The 18,791-nt window shown below is 34.3% G+C and overlaps 1 long non-coding RNA gene across 1 annotated transcript in view; it reads left to right on the top strand.

Moving 5' to 3' along the window:
* LOC141375392 (uncharacterized) overlaps positions 1–18,791 on the top strand; it is a 55,515-nt gene that overhangs the window by 20,361 nt on the left and 16,363 nt on the right. The window contains exons 3-4 of the long non-coding RNA XR_015495874.1: positions 1,050–1,141; positions 3,715–3,815. This is a non-coding gene — a long non-coding RNA (uncharacterized LOC141375392). The remainder of the gene's footprint in view (positions 1–1,049; positions 1,142–3,714; positions 3,816–18,791) is intronic.

The raw sequence follows: 18,791 nt of genomic DNA, 5'->3' as shown, positions 1-18,791 counted from the left end.
GGAAAACCTTTTTTGAGAAGGTTAAAGTTTATCATACACTGCCTGTCCAAAAAAAAGTCACCATCTGGACTTAATCAAGCAAATAGAGTCTCCTATTGAATAATTACTGCATGGATGATTATTTTAGCTAGTAATAAGCTATTTAACTCTAAATGATTTATAGAGTAGCCTCTCATTTCTTAAAAAAACAACAAGCCGTCAAAGTTGCCAAAACAGCCCTAGCCGGAAAGCTAAAGGAGTGCAAAATCCCACCTTCGAATTTAAAGCTACTAATAAAAGGCTATATTCTTAACAAATGGCAAACAGAATGGGATCAATGCTCAGAAAATAAACTTTTTGAAATTCAGCCAGAAATAGAAATAGAGAAATAGATACATTATTTAAATGTGAATCCTTCTAAAATTGTACAATTTCTTAGCAAAAGTAAACCTTAAAAAACTGTTTTAGATATTTTCATATATTATCATTATTATTTTTATATATGTATTTTTTCTTGTGTATTATTTATTGCTGTTGATGACTTTTATTTGTTAGAATAATTTTATAATTATAGAAAAGTGGAATTTATAAAATGTGGTAAACTTGATCTGTTTTTATTTTATTTTATTTATTTATTTATTTATTTATTTATTTATTTATTTATTTATTTATTTATCTATCTATGCCATTTTTAGCCATAGAAGCTGAAAAAAATCTCTCTCTCCCCCTCAAAAAACTTGAAGGCAACCTGTGGTTCTGGAAAAGATGTTAATCTGTTTCAGAAGGGTCAAATTATTAGTATGCATCAAGCAAAGAAAACCTAAAAAGAGATTGCTGAAAAATATTAAACACTTCCAGTTTTGAGGAGGAAATTTAGTAAAAAAAATCCTGAATGATCGAGATATGATCGAGGCAATAACTTAATGCCTGTCGATACCAATTAGTTAAGTTTAAATGTTTAATAGTGAATGTAAGATTATTTTTACAAACAAAAGAGGAGGTCAGTTGACCACCTGAACATACTGAATGACCAGATCATTTCATCAAAGGATACTTTTTCTTACTTGAAGGCATGTCTATTGGGAGTTGGTGAAGAAGACAAGGCAGAACTGTGAGTGAAGCACCAGAGGGTGGATTAATTTACAAGCATGCAATAAAACAGGTAAGTGAAGTGATAAGTGCTCAAGTGTGTTGGGTGTTCTCCAGGTCACAGTGTCCAGTGCTTCCTCTTGTGCCAATCGGTCATGGCGTATTGTTTGGGGAAACAGATAAGCATCAGTGTAATGGAGTCATGGCTCCCCTTTTGGGTCTCTGAGCGTCTCTTTTATGGGGTGGCTTGATTAGTGTCAGCCATGTCCAATTCGCCCTTGGTGATGATCTCCAGGTGTTCCTGTTGTGTTGCCAGGGTGACACTAATCTCCATGCAGGATACCAGTCACACCATATTTCAATATTGGAAAATGTGAATTTGTAAACATGAATTTGCCAGAACTTAAGCTTATTGAGAATCTGACAATACGTTTTGCTTTAAATATTACATTTGATGGAACAGTAAGAAACCTGTCATTGAAATAACTTGTTATGTCTGTCTATTTATAAAAAGTTATCAATAAAGAATCAATGAAAAATGTTATTGTGATCAGTTAAAATACAAAAGCTGATATTCATCATTCCCTTCATACACACACTTGTGATGTCATAATATCTATGCACTGTAAAAAAAAAAGTTGATTCAACTCAAAATTGTAAGGCAACTTGCTGCAGAGTTTTTTTGAGTTGACTCAAATTTCAAAGTACTGTACTTGACTAGATTTAAGTTGAGTAAACTCAAAAATGTCCTGAAGCTGATTGCCTTAAAAATTGAAGTTGTCAACTTTTTTTTACAGTGTGTTTATTACTGTTTATATGTACTGTTCTTCCCAAGTAGACCTTGCTGCAACCTATGCAATATGTCATGCATACTGAAGTGCACATGAGCAATGTGATGTTCTGAATGTGTTTTAAACATCATGTGCACAAAGTGTGCATTACTTTAGTCTGTCAACCTATTCTCTGACTCACACTCCGGAGCTGATGGTAGTGTTATTGCACCAAAATGCAGGATTCCAACTGCTGTAAAAAAAAAATAATAATAAAATAAAAAAACAAGAACAAGAACAAGAACAAGAAAAAGAAAAAGAAAAAGAAATGTCGATTACACAGTGGACGATGTAACACAGATGTTTACTGTGATAGTTTGGTTTAGGGTTGAGGTAGGTGTAGATGTTAATAACATACACTATACTGTATGTGTAATTTAATAAATAATGCAATAACTCTGATTTCTAGCAACAACTGCTCACGCATACATGTCGGTGTAATAGACTTAACCATTCTACATGCATTCCTTCATGAATTCAAAATACTACAGAACAGTATGCTATAAAGACATGTTACGCAATTATTAATTAATCAGCCTCATGTCGTTTCAAGCTCCTGAGACCTTAGATTCATTCATTAATTTTCCTTTGTGTAAGTCTCTATTTCAGAGGTCGCCACAGCGAAATGAACCGACAACTATTCCAGCACATATTTAATGCAGTGAATGTCCTTCCACCAGCAACCCAGTATAGGGAAACAATCATACACTCTCATTCACACACTCATACACTATGGCCAATTTCATTTCTACAATTCACCTGTACCGCATGTCTTTGAACTGTGGGGGAAAACGGAGCACCTGGAGGAAACCCATACAAACATGGGGAGAACATGCAAACTCCACACAGAAATGCCTACTGACCCAGCTGGGTCACATCGACCTTCTTGCAGTGCTAACCACTGAGCCAGTGTGATGTCACTGAGACCTTAAAATTAAAGATATTTAAAACAAAATCCAATAACTTCCTCACCCATGAACAGCAATGGTCCAGTCTTCTTTAAAGTCCAGAAAAAAAAGAAGAAAAAAAAAACAGAGCTTGTGAATAGGCAAACTATACTGAGACAGAGGAAAATAAACTTTTAAATAAAGTCATTATTTTTTTTATTTTATAAATGCACAAAAAAATTCAGCTGGCTTCATAATTTTATTTTATTTTATTTTATTATGTTTTACATTTTACATAGACATTTCTGTCTATAAAGGGTTAGAGAGCTCTTGGGTTTGATCTAAAATATCTTCATTTGTGTTCAAATAATGAAGGTCTCAGGGGTTTAGAACAACATGAACCGGACTGATTTTTTTGGACAAATTTTTATTTATTTTTTGCTTACTTGTCATGTACCGGTGCTATACTGTGTTTTGGTGCCCAATTTTATGTGTGCTTAATATTATGACAGAATTTAAATTTTAGGTTATACTATGGATTTTAAATCTATTTAAGCACACAAAAGCATGAACCTTGCATTAGTAGAGCTTTATCAAAGACAGAAGTTGGTTTTGTTTAAAAAAATGTTCTAGCATGTCCACAAATAATTTTCGAGAGTTCACAGTGTTTGTGTGTAATTTCTTTTATTACTTGGGGTTTTTGTGGTCTGGAAACTCTGGATCTCTATCCAGGATCCTCAGAAACAAGCAACACATTTGCATCTCCAGTTTTCTATAGTGGTTTGAAAAACTTGTCTCTTTTTGACTCTGTGGCTGGTGCATGTTACAGAGACACTGCTGAATTTGAATTGTGGCTCTCGCTGGCCTTGCTTAATCTCTGAGAATTTTCAACTGTGTGAAAAACCAGCTGTGGATCATATTTGTTTCAGTGTGAGAGCCTGGCCTGGGGAAATTGAGGACACATACACTGAAGAAAAAAAAAACAAGAATTGCTGCTTATGGGAATACAGGACACAATCCTCCCATTCGGGTAAGTCTTGGAATTTACCTTAGATTCTATCTGGCATTAGAGAGGATGTTTGAATAGAACAGATCGTTGTTGATGCATAACCTAAGAGCAAAGGCGTACAGGCGAAACTGATATGCCCCTAGGGAGCTGAGCCCTATTGAACTACATCCAAGATGTGCACTGTGAATTATACTTTTGATGTTTTAAAGGTTTATGTCTGAGATGATGTAAACCACACATCTTGACCATTAGTTGAAAGCAATGAAAAACTGCACAACACATACAACAAAATCAGCACTGAGACCGTGTGTAGTGTTTTTGTTGAATTTATGAACCCTGTACTTCATAGCAGACTTTTCCTAGCTGTTTTTGCGTATCTGCAAATGTCACATAAATGTTATCTTTAATGGCCTTGGATGGCGTGTAAATCTAAAGAGATTAGTATACTGTAACTGAATCTTAGGTTTTGGGAACAGTTAGCTCAGGGTCATGAAGCCTTACAGCTGTCTAGTGCTTATCATTTATCTGAGAGGGCTCTGTGTTCTTCTTTAGTGCATTTCAAAAATGAACGCAGAGATTGTCACACAAAATCATGTGCTACAGAGACAACACAAACCTGGTCTTTTGTATGACGTGTCCCTGAGTCAGGCTGACCCAGACAAGACAGGCTCTAAATGTTCCTTCAAGCTCATTTTCCTTTGATTTGATTTTTTTTTCTCTTCTTCAGAACATCTACAAAATAACAATGTTACTTTTCACACAAATGGTCAAAAAGGCTTTTCACGAGTTTGCACTTACAGATAATTGACAAAGTTTAGGCGTATTTGGTGTGTGTCCAGGGAGAGGGCTCTGAACTGAGGAATGAGAGGGGTCTGAGTGCAGTCCTGTTCTTAAGAAGGACAGAGATGCAGTAGTGGACACTGCTATATTAGGGGTCCAATGGCAATTACATGAATGAAGGGAGATTATAGATATGATCTCCAGCGAGAGCATGTAGTGAGTAAGTAGGAGTAACTACAGAGGATCTGCCTGTATATTTAGAAGTGAGAACGGTGCAGCAGCGGTGCAAAGGGTATGTGGCTCAAGCGAGAGCGGTCACTGCTGCAGCAGTGGTGCAGAAGGGGGTAAGTGCATTGGTGAGATGTAAAGGGGCATGTTTTTGTGAAGAAAATGATTAAAAATATGAAAATGAAGCTGGTGAAAAGGAGGTGAAAAAAACAGGAGGAAGAAATTAAAGAGATTGACGGTCCTCAGGCCCTGAGTTATGAGGGGAGGCAGCCTTATGCTTGTATGCCCACATAAAACAAAACTTGTAGAAGAAACATGGAAAGTGCGGGCACTGGGTCTTACTTTGCTAGCATGAGGTCCAGGCTATGGCCTGGTAGATTTTGACATTTGGAAGAAAAAGGGAAATGATGTGCCCTGGCACTGTTAGCAGAGGCAGCCTGACTGGGACTAAAAGCAGAGTGGAGGCTATTATGATTATTATGTGGAAGCTATTATGATTATGATTATTATGTGGAAGCTATTATGATGCTATTATGCTATTTTTTATTCTTTAATTAATATAATGTAATACAAGTAAAATGTGGGGAAAATAGGTGTGTTAATTCTAAATTTGATATGTTGCAAGGCTGTGGAATTGTAGAATCGCTGGCAGCACAGAACATGGATTTCCTGCTTACGAAATGAAAAAATTGGTATTGAACTGAGCCTATCAGAGATGTGCTCATGCTGTCCTGGTAGCTTGTAGTAGCAAAGATTGGCACTTTGAGAAGCAGGTGGATGCTCAGTTGATCAAAGGCCTCTTCTGCGGCCTGATGGTGGATTGTCCTTGGTGCCTGAAGGTATGAGCAGCAGCAGTGCGGGAAGGCCAGCAGCCTCAAGGTGCAGCTGCAGACTCTTGGTGTGTTCTGCAGAATGCTGATTTACTGGACCTCAAGGAATAATTTCAACACAATCTCACGGCAACTTTTTCATTTAGTGGCTTATTCGTACAAATTCGTACGATCTAATTCGTACATTTTAGTACGATTTGCTTATCCCCCAATTTTGGTTGGGTTTAGGGGTGGGGTTAGATGCCACACCTCCTTTTTAAAAACGTACAATTCCGTACGACTGAACTCGTACAAATGATGGACTGTTGATTTATTAGAAAATTTCAAGATATTTTTCAGGTTTCTACCTTTCAGTTAGTAAAAATGCTGTTTTCTTTAGACACTTCCCCCTCCCATTTGCAAGGCGAGAGAGGGGAGTTTGAGCTCAGGTAGGTGTCGAGAACTCCGCCCTTTGGTAAGAGCTGATGGCAGAATATAATTGCTTTGAAGAGATATACAGCTGGTAAAGAGCTTGACTATGCTAAATTTAGATTGTTCAATTCACTTATGAAGCATGTATTTGGAATGTGGGAGGTGACCGGAGAACCCAGAGGAAACCCACGCGAGTACGGGAAGAACAAACTCCATACAGAAATGACAGCTGGCCTTTTAAGGACTACAACCAGTGATGTTCCTGCTGTGAGGCAACAGTGTTAATCACTGGACCACCATGCCACCCTGTGAAGGGAGAGGTGGAGGAGCAGGGGTGGAAGGGGGGATTCTTCAAGGTGAAAATCCCTGTAGTAAGAAACTCTGGCTCTTTATTGTGAGATAGGAATCGTCTGATTGGTGGATCATGCATTAGTTAATGAGGGACCAGTTGTGTTTAATTATAATCACATGCTTATCTTGAAATTAGTTTATAAATAAACTTCACTCTTTTCAACCACAAGTTTTACGAAAATGTCAGTTGTAGTAGTGATCAACAATAATGAGAAGTTTAATACTAAAAATAATAAGGTAATAAACATGTCAACGTTTCCATAAACATTGCTGGGCTAAACACATTCCAGAAAATAATTGCACACCTTTACGCTGTTCTTCAGACAATCAGAATTCAAGGATTCAATTACATTTTTAATTATTGTTTGTTTATAAAAGCTTTTACTGATTTTAATTCATATTTCAGTTAAACTAAATGTTATGTAACAAAAAAAAGATGTAACAAAAAAAAGATGTAATTATAATATTTGAGTAAATAAACCTTACTTAAACAGATTTTAAATGAAGTGGGGATTATTCCATTTGAGAAAATCCCAAAAATATGGAAAGATTTTGTAATTATTTTATAAACATTTATTTTAATGTTTAGGTGTACGTCCTGAGAACAACATGAGATCAAAAGTATGTGTCTTTGTTTGAGCAATACCACATGTACCCGAAACAACACCACTCAATTTGCATTTGTTTTATTTCTTGTGTAAGACCTAAATTAGATTACTTCCCAGTATTTTATGGTGTAGCTGCTCTTTTTAGCCTTTACAGAAACCACAGGCAGTCAAGAGCCTGCTTTTAATCTGTACCTACATTGGGCAACAACAAACATAATATTTCTCACGCCAGCATAATAGCCTTGTTTAAACAATCATTGTGTTTAATTTGCAAGCACGAGGCTGTTGTCGATAGGGATAACAGAAGATATAAATAATTCTCTGTGGAGACATTGAAATAAAGTACTGTATCTTGCTTCTTTGAGTGTTGCACAAACACGCAGCGCTTTCTCAGCCACAAGTCTAAATTAACTTATTACATCATCTTTTTTCATATCATTTAGTTTTTCCCTTCAATGTGGTCAATTTTTTTGGCCCATAAATTAGTAAATGATGGTCATTTTCTCTCTTTTTCTAACCAATTAAAGAGTATTTTTCATCTGCTGCATTTTTCAAGCAGCCCTATACTTGGAAGTAAAATGATTTTAAAAAATGCTTCATGTGTTTCCTTTCTTTCTTTCTTTCTTTCTTTCTTTCTTTCTTTCTTTCTTTCTTTCTTTCTTTCTTTCTTTCTTTCTTTCTTTCTTTCTTTCTTATTACTTTGAAGTAAAAAAAATGTGTGGAATTGATAGGAAAGTGAAGGCAAAGCAATATGGACTACGATTAGAGAACTGTATAGTTTAGCCTTTTCTTCTAGAGCAAGATTTGCTGAGCTCAACTCCCTGTTCTCTGTGGTGGGTCTGCTGTCACCAAGGAAATCACTTTTTTTTTTTTTTTTGCAATTAAACCATTCTTAGGTTCTTTCATCTCTGTTTCCCAACCATGTTTGTTGCATTATCCCAGTTTCCAGAATCCTACATCACAGATGGCCTCCTCTTTACTCATAAAGACAAAGCTGTGTGCTGGCAAGAATCACATTAGCAGTACCTGGCCTCTTTTTAACAGCAATTATTGTTTTTATGCCCTTAAAAAGAGTATCTGGATAGCTATAATGAACACTTTGAACATATATGTTTGATTGGGAGTCCAGCCAAGCCAGATTGCGCCGAGGTTGGTGTAATTGTTTCTTGTAAGCCTAATTAAAAGTGGCATCTGGTTATGTAGAGTCTCCTTGATTAAATACATTGTCTGGAAATGTAGCAGCGATCAGGCTTTTAGTGACAATAAACAAACTGCGGTTATGTGCCTATATGCTCAACTGGCTTTTCCATCCACAGGTTTAGAAACGCGACGTGCAGTTTCAGGATTTAAAAGTTTGTTCTTTCAGTGTAATTTAAAACTGTAACAATATGATGTTGGATAATGACACATGAAACCTCACCATTCCAGTTTGAGCCTAATTTAGGATAAGACATTAAGCACAAGGGGAAAATGCAACCAAACACTCAGGTGATAATGGGAAATGTTGAGTAAGGAACAGGGAGTACTTTGGCTTAGCATTGTGCTTGTGGTTCACGTGTAGATGTTCATGCACGTGCATGTATTGGTATCAGGCACACATTCATCTGCACACACATAAACTGTACAAAATAGACTTGAAGAATGCTGAGAATTGGGCTTGATGCACTCCTGCCTTTAATCAAATTCCATCACTGTTTTGTTTGCATTTATTTATTTATGTATCACTGTGACGGAAAGATCAGTTTTTGATTTAAGTGAAGGTTAATATTATACAGATGTAAGTGTCTTGGGTAATAGAGTAACATCTGGTTCTAATTGCAGCATGTGTCAAACAAGCTTCAGCCAAAGTGTGTGACTGCAGTGATTTGTGAGGTGTCTGACACGGTGTAGTTGGACAAATAGGTGACTTTTACTAAATTAATGTAACATCCATGGAGCCATGTATTAACATCTTGTCTCCTGCACTATTTGCTTTTATTTATTGCTTTTTAGGTATGATTAACTAATTCTGAGTAGTAATATTATTCAGCTACATTAATGTAATTATAAATCATTATCATGACTACATGGCACATTTTACAATTAGTATTAAGATGTGTTTTAGTTTAATGGATTATAAGCAGACAAGTGAGACACATGTCTGGTGCTTTAATCCATCTCTTTCATCTACTTTCAGCCACTTTTCTGATTTCTTTAAGGGACGGACAATGGACATGTACAGTGCTCGGCATAATTGAGTACACCCCATTTTGAAAATGAATATTTTTCTCCGTTTCTTAGTGAATATGGATAATATATATTGGTAAATTTGTACAAAAGAGATTTATTAAACAGATATATTTATTAAAATAACATTTTAGTTACAGAACATCTTTATAAATAGAAAGAAAATAAATTGTACTAACTACAAAATTTCAACAAAATGGTATATATATATATATATTTTTTTGTTTCTCTTGATTTTTCCATTTTTATTTAATATTTTTCCCGAACATTTAAATTTGGGGTACTAATTATTGAACCATTATCGTGAGTTATTTTGTTTGATTAGCTATAGATTTGGCTTCAGTACTTACTAAACTAATGTATATGCATAAATATAATATTGTAGAACAGCTTATAGAAAATATTAATTTTAATGAGAGGTTTGTGGGGGTGTACTTATATATGCTGAGCACTGTATATTTATTGGCCTTGTCTTTCAACCCTATATTGCAAAATAGGCTTGCTTTGTTTACATCTGAACATTAAAAGAGACCATGGAAAATGATACACGAAGCAGCAATAGTTTTCCTCTAAAGATTGTAAAAAACATTGCTTGTATATTTATTATTTTTTGCCTCCGTTTTCATTTGTTTTTTTACATGTTTTAATATCTGGAAAAGAGGAATTTACCATCGTTTTAATGTATATTGAGAGTTTTCAAATAAAAAGCCAAAGGTAAATAATGTATATAAATAATATATAACATTTACAGCTCTGTTTGTACTTCTGTTTCTAGAACATTAAAATTTTAAAACAGCAAATTCAGAAGATAATACGCCGAAACTCAAATTGTCAGAGACGTCCTTTAAATCGAGTTCAAATAACGTTACAGGAGATCGATATAGATGGGCTAACATTAGTTTTTTGTCTTCCTAATTATTATTTCAGACCCATAAAAAGAATTTCTGCTAGATAACGATCACTTGTATTTTTCCCATCATGGCTAGGCATAAATCAGCAAACTAATTATAAAGCCAGATAAAGCCCTCACTTTACAGAATAAACAGTGATCCATTATATCCTGTAGGTTAAAAAGTATGGAAACTCATTTTTATCAAAATAACACAGCAATCAAACATTGATACTTCAGTCTCCTCCTGAAGCTCCTGACGGTCTGCTAAGAGAAGCTGTCAATCACAACTGTCAATCATGATGCCACGCCCGTTTTTATAGCATTAAATTACTGGCTAACTCTATACAAAAGTAACATCTGAACCTATATCAGCGTGATAACCAGTGCCTAAATTGACCGAAACCATCTTTCGGAAAATTTGATTGCAAGTATAACTTTTTTTTTTTTTTTTGGGCTCAAATCTCGGTCATTAACATGGAGGAGGCGGGGCCTATGCTTGTGCTGCAGCCAGCCCCCAGGGGACAATCTAATAGCAGGGAGCATCACTCAAATAACCCAGGCGTGTCACACTTGGTTTCTTCTCTGATAGCCACAAAGCAGTTTGTGTAGAACTGCAAAGATAACATTGCACTTTTCACATTGCACGCCAAAATTCATCCCACCACATTACAGCTTTTAATTCAAAACAATCAGTCGTGTTTTTTTAAAAGTGGATTATAATCGCACCAAAACATATTAGGAGGTAAGGGAATTATAAAAGCGCAAACTTTTCTGTGACCATAGTAGAGCTGTGCATCATTTGTTTAACCCTTTAAGGTGACGTGCTGACTGACTGACTGACTGGCTGACTGACAGCTTCGTGATGCGTGAGGCCAGCAAACACGACGTATAGCCGTTTCACTTTACTTCAGGATGCATTAATGCCGCTCTGTAGGTCGATTGGAGACATTCATAAATATTCCCAGCAAATCTAATGAATGTTGGAGACATACTTGTAACATAAACGCACTAAATCGCACTTCAGCAGTGTTTATTTGAGAGCGCACAAGAAAATCTGCTCTTGAGCAGTGTAAATTTGAGGGGGCATGCAAGACGTTTTGTGCACGAGCAGAGGAAATCGGCATGCAAGCAAAGAGATTTGCATGCTCGTAGGCTATTACATAAATGCGATCTTGACTAGTAATACTGCGATCATACATTTGTCATTGAAATAACGGCACAGGTAGTTTGTAGATCTGAGTAAAAAAGGCCTGCTGCCACAGCTGGAAAAAATCCTAGAGGAAACACTGAAGATGTATTATCAATTACATTAATGAGTACATAATACAATAGCAATCTGGCCCAATGAATTTTTAATCTCTATACTAAATGAATAGGGTGGCATGGTGGTGCAATAGATAGAAAATCGCTGGTTTGAGCCCCGGTTGGGTCAGTTGGCATTTCTTTGTGGAGTTTGCATGTTCTCTCCGTGGTTGTGTGAGTTTTCTCCGGGTGCTCCAGTTTCCCCCACAAGTCTAAAGACTTGCGCTACAGGTGAATTGGATAAGCTAAATTGTCTCGAGTATGTGTGTATGTCCTGGTCCTCCAGGTTGGGGGTTGAGCATTGGGCTAACCTCGTAAAAATGAGATGTAATGAAACACTAACATGGTGCGGCTTAATATCAATTTTGATAGACAAATTAAATAAGTAGAGTTGAAGGTGTTGAAAATGGGCAAATTATCAAATCTGATTATAAATCGTCTACTGAATCTGCAGCTTTTAAAAGAATTCAAGTTTCATCTCAACACTTTCCATAATACTATTCGTCAACAAGTGCTGTTGTTTTTGGGATGGAGTAACATTTAGGCTTATTAGAAAAACTGGAGCTGAAAGTGAAGCAAATGGACAAATCAACAAATCTTATTACACATCTACTCCAATTTCTCCACCTACTATTCTTCAACAAGTGCTGTTGTTTTTGGGTTAAAGAGGCTTTAATGTTCTGCTTCAAAAGAACAAAAACCAGATCAGTCATCCACGGCTGTTTTCACATGTATGCTGCACCCTCCCCTCACACCCTTCTCTGTCTTGGAAGGACTTGTGAAAGCTATAACGGGACACCATATTGTCTGTGCCAAGATTGGAAATATCAGACACTTAAAAGCTGAAAGGATATTTCCAGATCTGTTTGGAGATAAGGATGCATGGCTTGGCATTCCAGTAAAACTCTGAGACAAAAATAGCTCATATCTATTTAATCAGAACTTGCAGGTCTTGACTAGTGTATGTGGTGCACAACATTTTAAGAGGGTATTAATCTGTATTTTTATCCGTATTGCAAGATGCTGTTGATTGAGGAGACCTGTTGGTATGTCAAAAAACAGAAGAAAAAAAAAGGTTTTATTGCATAACGTTCACTGGAAGTTTAACATGATGTGAAGATTATAGATAAATGGTGTTGGGTTTACCTTTAGGTCAGCATTTAAGTGGGTCACAGTGTTCAAATTATAGTCTGTTATAATACAAGTAATAGTCTACTAAAGAAGTTTTACTGACAATACTTGATTCACCATCAAAATAAAGTGTGACCAAGGCATTAATTGGAAAGACAGTAGATTGCAGATGGTTGTCATAGTTCAAAGTTATCAGAGTAATTCAATTTTTAAACAAAAGAAAATGTTATATTAATAATGCATTTTATTTGTAATGTGTTTTATAAAGCCAAAACTAAGATGGAGGAAATGTGTAAAGGTGAGGAAGGTAATGATTTGAAAAAAATATATATGTATACAATAATAGATAGCCGCTTGTTAAGTCAAGGCGTATGGAATACTGTTTCCGGTTCCAAGCCGCTACTCATTTCAATTGAGAAAATATTGCTTTATGACCACTTTTTAGTCCTTTCACACATTAAAGTGAATTTTAGGGCTGGGCAATTAATAAAAAAAAGTAATCAAAATTAAAGTTCAGAACCTATAATCAATCTAATTTTTGCAGGTACATTTTTTTAATTACTTTACCCACCATGTGTGGAGTCCCCATTCCTTTAGGTTGTTTGCATACCCCTCGCCGTGGCTGACCACTCACCTTACGTTGCACTACAATGACGATGATTGTATTGATTTTTCCATTACATTAAAATTATTTTTTACGTTAAACTATTTGTTTATAGAAGATGCAAGAAATACACTGTTATATAATATAACATTATTTACGGGACATACAAGTTTTTTTTTATTAATTTAGAAGAGATTCTTCTTATTTCCTACTTTTATTATTTTAATATCATATTATTTTATTAAATATAGAAAATAATTGATTTTTTTTCCAAAATTGCAAGATATTTTTTTTTTACTTTTTTATAAGAATAAAATGACAGTTGGTTTTGGGCAGTGTGTGTTTTAATTTCAGTTGTTCAATGTAAATGTTCAATTAATAATTTAGTAGATAGTGGTTGTTTCCTGCAAGTAATGTACCCTTCATTCAAAAATATCTCACTTGAAATATGTGAGCATATTTACTGTACCAAACTTTTCAGTGAACCATGAGGGCAAAAAATAAATAAAAAAATAATCGTTCAATAATCTTTATTAAGTTAAAATGTTCAAGAAATCGAGATTTTGATTTTAGGGCAAATTGCTCAGCCTTAGTGAATATTTTAGTGAATATTTAAACATCATGGTGTACACATCAGTGACTGGACTCAATATTTTAATAATTTATAAAAAAATATCACTTTCTGATAACTTTCTGGCCATCTGATAATTGGTATTGGTATACAGTTGAAGTCAGAATTATTCGTTTTTTCTTTAGGATATTCCGAAATAATGTTTAACAGAGCAAGGAAATTTTTACAGTATGTCTGATAATATTTTTTCTTCTGCAGAAAGTCTTATTTGTTTTATTTCAGCTAGAATCATTTTTTTTTTAATTTTTAAAAGCCATTTTAAGGTCAAAATTATTAGCCCCTTTAAGCTATAATTTTCTTCAATAGTCTACAGAACAAACCACTGTTATACAATAACTTGCCTAATTACCCTAACCTGCCTATAACCTAGTTAGGCCTTTACATTTCACTTTAAGCCGTATAGAAGTGTCTTGAAAAATATCTAGTCAAATATTATTTACTGCCATCATGGCAAAGATAAAATAAATCAGTTATTAGAATTGAGTTATTAAAACTATTAGGTTTAGAAATGTGCTGAAAAAAAAATCTGCTCTCCGTTAAACAGAAATTAAGAAAAATATAAAAAGGGGACTAATAATTCAAGCAGGCTAATAATTCTGACTTCAACTGTATATATATTGGGATTGTGATTTTCAAAAGTATTACATTGCTTTGTAAACATTTATTATTACCATTTGTTGAGTCTCCCCAAACAGTTTGATATGACGCTTAGACCCTGAAGCCGCTGCGCATGACGTCACACTTAACAAGCGGATAAGAATAACACAATATATTCTTAGGAGTCTTCTAATCTTTAAATATACATACCATTGGTAACCACCTATTGTAAAAAGCCTATTACAGACTTAAACACAGCCCATTGAAAAGGGCATGTCAGAGGCTTCAGGCGAATACGTATTGGGCTTAATTTCAGAAGGAAAATTAAATCATAATGATGAAATTAGTCAAGTAAGGCCGGAAAGCCCTTTACAATTCCGAACAAAAAAGCAATCAACTTTCTTAGTAATAATCCCATTGTGTGTTGGTGCATGAACTGTGTATGTGTGTAGGCTATTTACCATGTAATCCATGTCTCACTAATGCTATTATGTACATGTGACTGAAATCATAGGGAAGCCAAACACCAGCCCTCGAATAGTCTAAATGCATTACTACCAATTCAGTAGGTCAGAAGGGACTGGTCAAACTGCTTATTTCTGTCTCTTTGTTGTGGAAAATTCATATCCCATTATCCGAAACTTATACAATACACAAATACAATTTAGCCTTTATTAAAAACAATTGATGGAATGAGAAGAGGCTGTTCTTTTCTAATATTCTGGGAAATGTCTGGCAATGCTCATTATTTTCTCCCTTCTCACCACATTTGAACTTCTGGGCTCATAAGGAGATTTCAGTTTATAGTTCAACATGACATTTGTTGTTTAGTTCCACATCACATTTTTGCTGAGCAGTAATTTATAAGCTGATGCAGGACCAATCATTAGGAAATAAGATGGTTGAATTTATTGAACAAAGCATTTGCAATGATATTCTGGAAAGTTTCATTAAATCAATATTCACTGTTTTTTGTTGGCAGTGTAATTGTCTTCAGTATATTTTACTAAAAATTGTGACATTTTACTAAAGGCTTTCAAAATATTTTAAACTGACTTGCTGTGTTTCTGTGGCTCCTCTTTTTCATGAGAGTTATTTTTCTTTCTTTCTTCTGGATTGTTTCCCTTTCTTGGTATTAAAAAAAGAATCATGTGATAGAACATTCCATTCATTCCATTATATCAGGGACAAAAGTAGTACCCAAAATGACCAACAGTATTTAACTTTTTCTTCCTTTAATAAAGAAATAATAATAAAAGAAAAGCGTTAATGCTGTACAATAACAGTTCATGAATAATGATGTATTAATAAGTAATCTAAACATTACTTTATTATGAATTATTGAGAAGTTAAGGCATGCACTTATCATGAACTAACTTTAAAACATGAGTCAACGAGTTCATGAGTGAATAACGAAGCTTAGCTACTTGCTAGAACATGATTGTTAATTAATGTGTTAACTAACATTTAAGTTTAACCATCTAAATGTAACCAACTTGAAGTAATGAGCTGTTAACGTATAATTATATCATGACTTTACTTGGGGGGCACATCCCCATTAGAGCATCCTTAACTAAGAAATCCTGTTCATGTTGATATTGACAGAACCCTTTTCTATTGCTATTTAGTGTAAACGCACTAGACGGATGTGCATTAGGAGTTTATGGGTAGTTAAGAATAGATTAATGATGATTTGCCCTTCCAAGTAAAGTTATGATATTATACATTAACATTTCATGAGTTCATGATGGTTAAATTAAGCATAAACGAACTTGTTAATTAATACTGTTATTCAGACATGAACCTATGTGACTCATGTTGCAGTTAAAGTTAGTTCATGATTAGCACACACATTATTTTATCATTAGTCCATAATGAAGTAATGTTTAGTTTGCATATTAATGCATCATTAACCATGTGCTGTTATTGTAAATTGTTACCAAAATAACATTGTCGACTTGTACATCCTCTGGAATTCAACTGTTTTCTGTTTAATTACGGTCTATGAAAGGTTAAAGAAGTACAATTTAAGCCAGTTAGATATTTTCAGTGCTCTCCACAGCTGCTTATCACATGTACTTTTTATACACAGTTTCTCTCTTTCCCAAACTAGATGAACACATCCCTGTTAACCACAGTCCAAGTGGTTCTTTGCTAGATAAATTGACTTGACGGTCTGTTTACCACCAATTTACCATATCAAGAATCAAAAGTTAAATCTGCAGTTAAACTTGACTTAATATTGTTTGGTAGGTGGTAGGGGGGAAATCTGGTTGCCAAACAGTCCTCGCAGCTAATTTTGCCCAGCTTGAATTAGAAAGGCAACTTTTTACTACAAACCTGCAAAGCTTTTGCAGCTGTTGTTCTTTTTGATTACGTGATCCAGTCATGTTTGGAAAAGGTCATGGGTAAACGGTTTATTTAAGACTTCCCTTTATTACATAACTTCCCATGGCGTACACATTAATAGTTTATAATGATTTATTCACACTGTGCTTTAGCATTTTTAAGATTACTTTCTGCATCTTACAGTTACCATTTAATGTTTCAAAAAATAACTAAATATTGAAACTGTTAATGTAATATGTTTTAACTTTACCTCACGAGTCCTAAACTGGATATCTATCCTGACATTCTCCTGCCTGTTCCCTAACATTTTGTTCTCCACTTGGTTATTTATTGTAGTCCTTGGTGATATTTATATAAACCAAAAAGAAAGGAAAAAAGCAACAACAATATTATTTTAGCAATGTGTGCATAAAAGGGGACAGATGTTCCTTTCACAGCCTGTTTGAGGAGATATATCTTTTTCCATACCTTTGGGAATGTCCAATGATTCATGTTTTAATAGTAATATTAAAATAATAATCACTATATAAATAATTTTGTTACACTTTATTTTCATGTTCAAGGGTACATACTACAACCTAAAAAGTACAAAAGTGTTCCTCTTAAAATTTTTAGGTGTTATATACACTATAAAAAAGCCTAATTTTACAGAAAATATCTCTAAAATTTTTACAGTAATTTTTGTCATTTAAAATTATTCAAAACTTAGTAAAATGACAAACAATCTCTCTAAATTAACAGTTTGACTTTCATTTTAGGTACTTTTATCATTAAAGACAAATTACTGACATTTTTGTTTTTTATAAAGGGAAATTACATTATAATTTATAGAGTATTTTTCTGCTATTTTAAATTATATTCATAAGTCCATAAAAAATACAGATAATATCTGTAAATTAACAGCTTGACTGTTATTTTATGCACTATATAATTAATGACAAAATACAGCGATTTGTCTGTTTGATACAATAAGATTGCAGTATTATTTACACAGTGTTTTTTGTCCTGTTTTTTACAGTACATTTAAAATTACGTAAAATTAAAGTAATAAATTGTAATTACTTGCTCTGTAAAAAAAAAAGGTCAAATGACTGGCAAACAAAAACCAATTTCAAAAATGTATTTCTTTGTTGAAATAAAATGCAAAAAATAAAAAATCTACAGATATTTTTATTAAAATATTTACAGAAAAACAATGTTATTTTACAGACTTTTCCTAGATTATTATGATCAAATCCTTTCAAAAAAGTTACACACTAAGAGTTTTACAAAGAAACACTGATATTTTACAGACTTTTCCAAGATTATTATGATCAAACACCATCAATAAAGTGACTGCACTTTAAGTTCAAGAGAAAACAATGTTATTTAAAAGAACTTTCCCTAAATCATTACGATTAAACACCTTTAATAAAATGCCAAGACATGCTCATGATTGTAATTTAACAGTTTTATTTTGGATCAGAACTACAAATCAGCCATTATATGGACTACAGATCCAGTCAAACAGCGCTCACATACACCTGTTCTGAATTCCGCTGATTGCGCGCGCACACACACCCACATTCAGAGGATCGTTATGAACTGATTACATGGACTTTAAAAGCTGCACAGACACACGCACCAATTGCTAAGTGTTGTTATACTGTTACTATAAACATTATGACAGACTTTTCTTTTATGCCTTGCTTGGTTTGTTAATTGTTTTAGTTGTTTGTTGCTGGGACTGACCTTTGCCTGTTATTTGACCATGATTCTGGATTGCCTGCATACATCTGTTTGCCCCTGTGTTGACTGTTGCTTGCCTGACCATCTCTGTGTAATAAACCTGCATTTGGATTTGCACTCCTTTGTCAGCGTCCTCTTCACGTTACAGTTCCATTTCATTTAAGATATGGAACTGAATCATTAAATATAACTTAAACCTCTACATGTTTTACATAAAACTGTTCAATAAAATGTAACAAATGTAACATTAAAGTTCAATTGTAATATTAAAGTGTCAATTTTAATCAAAGGTAGCAATATGCACCCTTTAAGTACAAATGTGTAACTCT

This window comes from Danio rerio, chromosome 7, assembly GCF_052040795.2.
Source record: "Danio rerio strain M-AB ecotype USA chromosome 7, GRCz13ab, whole genome shotgun sequence".
In the NCBI taxonomy this organism is placed as follows: domain Eukaryota; kingdom Metazoa; phylum Chordata; class Actinopteri; order Cypriniformes; family Danionidae; genus Danio; species Danio rerio.
Note: the sequence above shows the minus strand (reverse complement) of the source record. Positions and strands in the feature narration are given on the sequence as shown.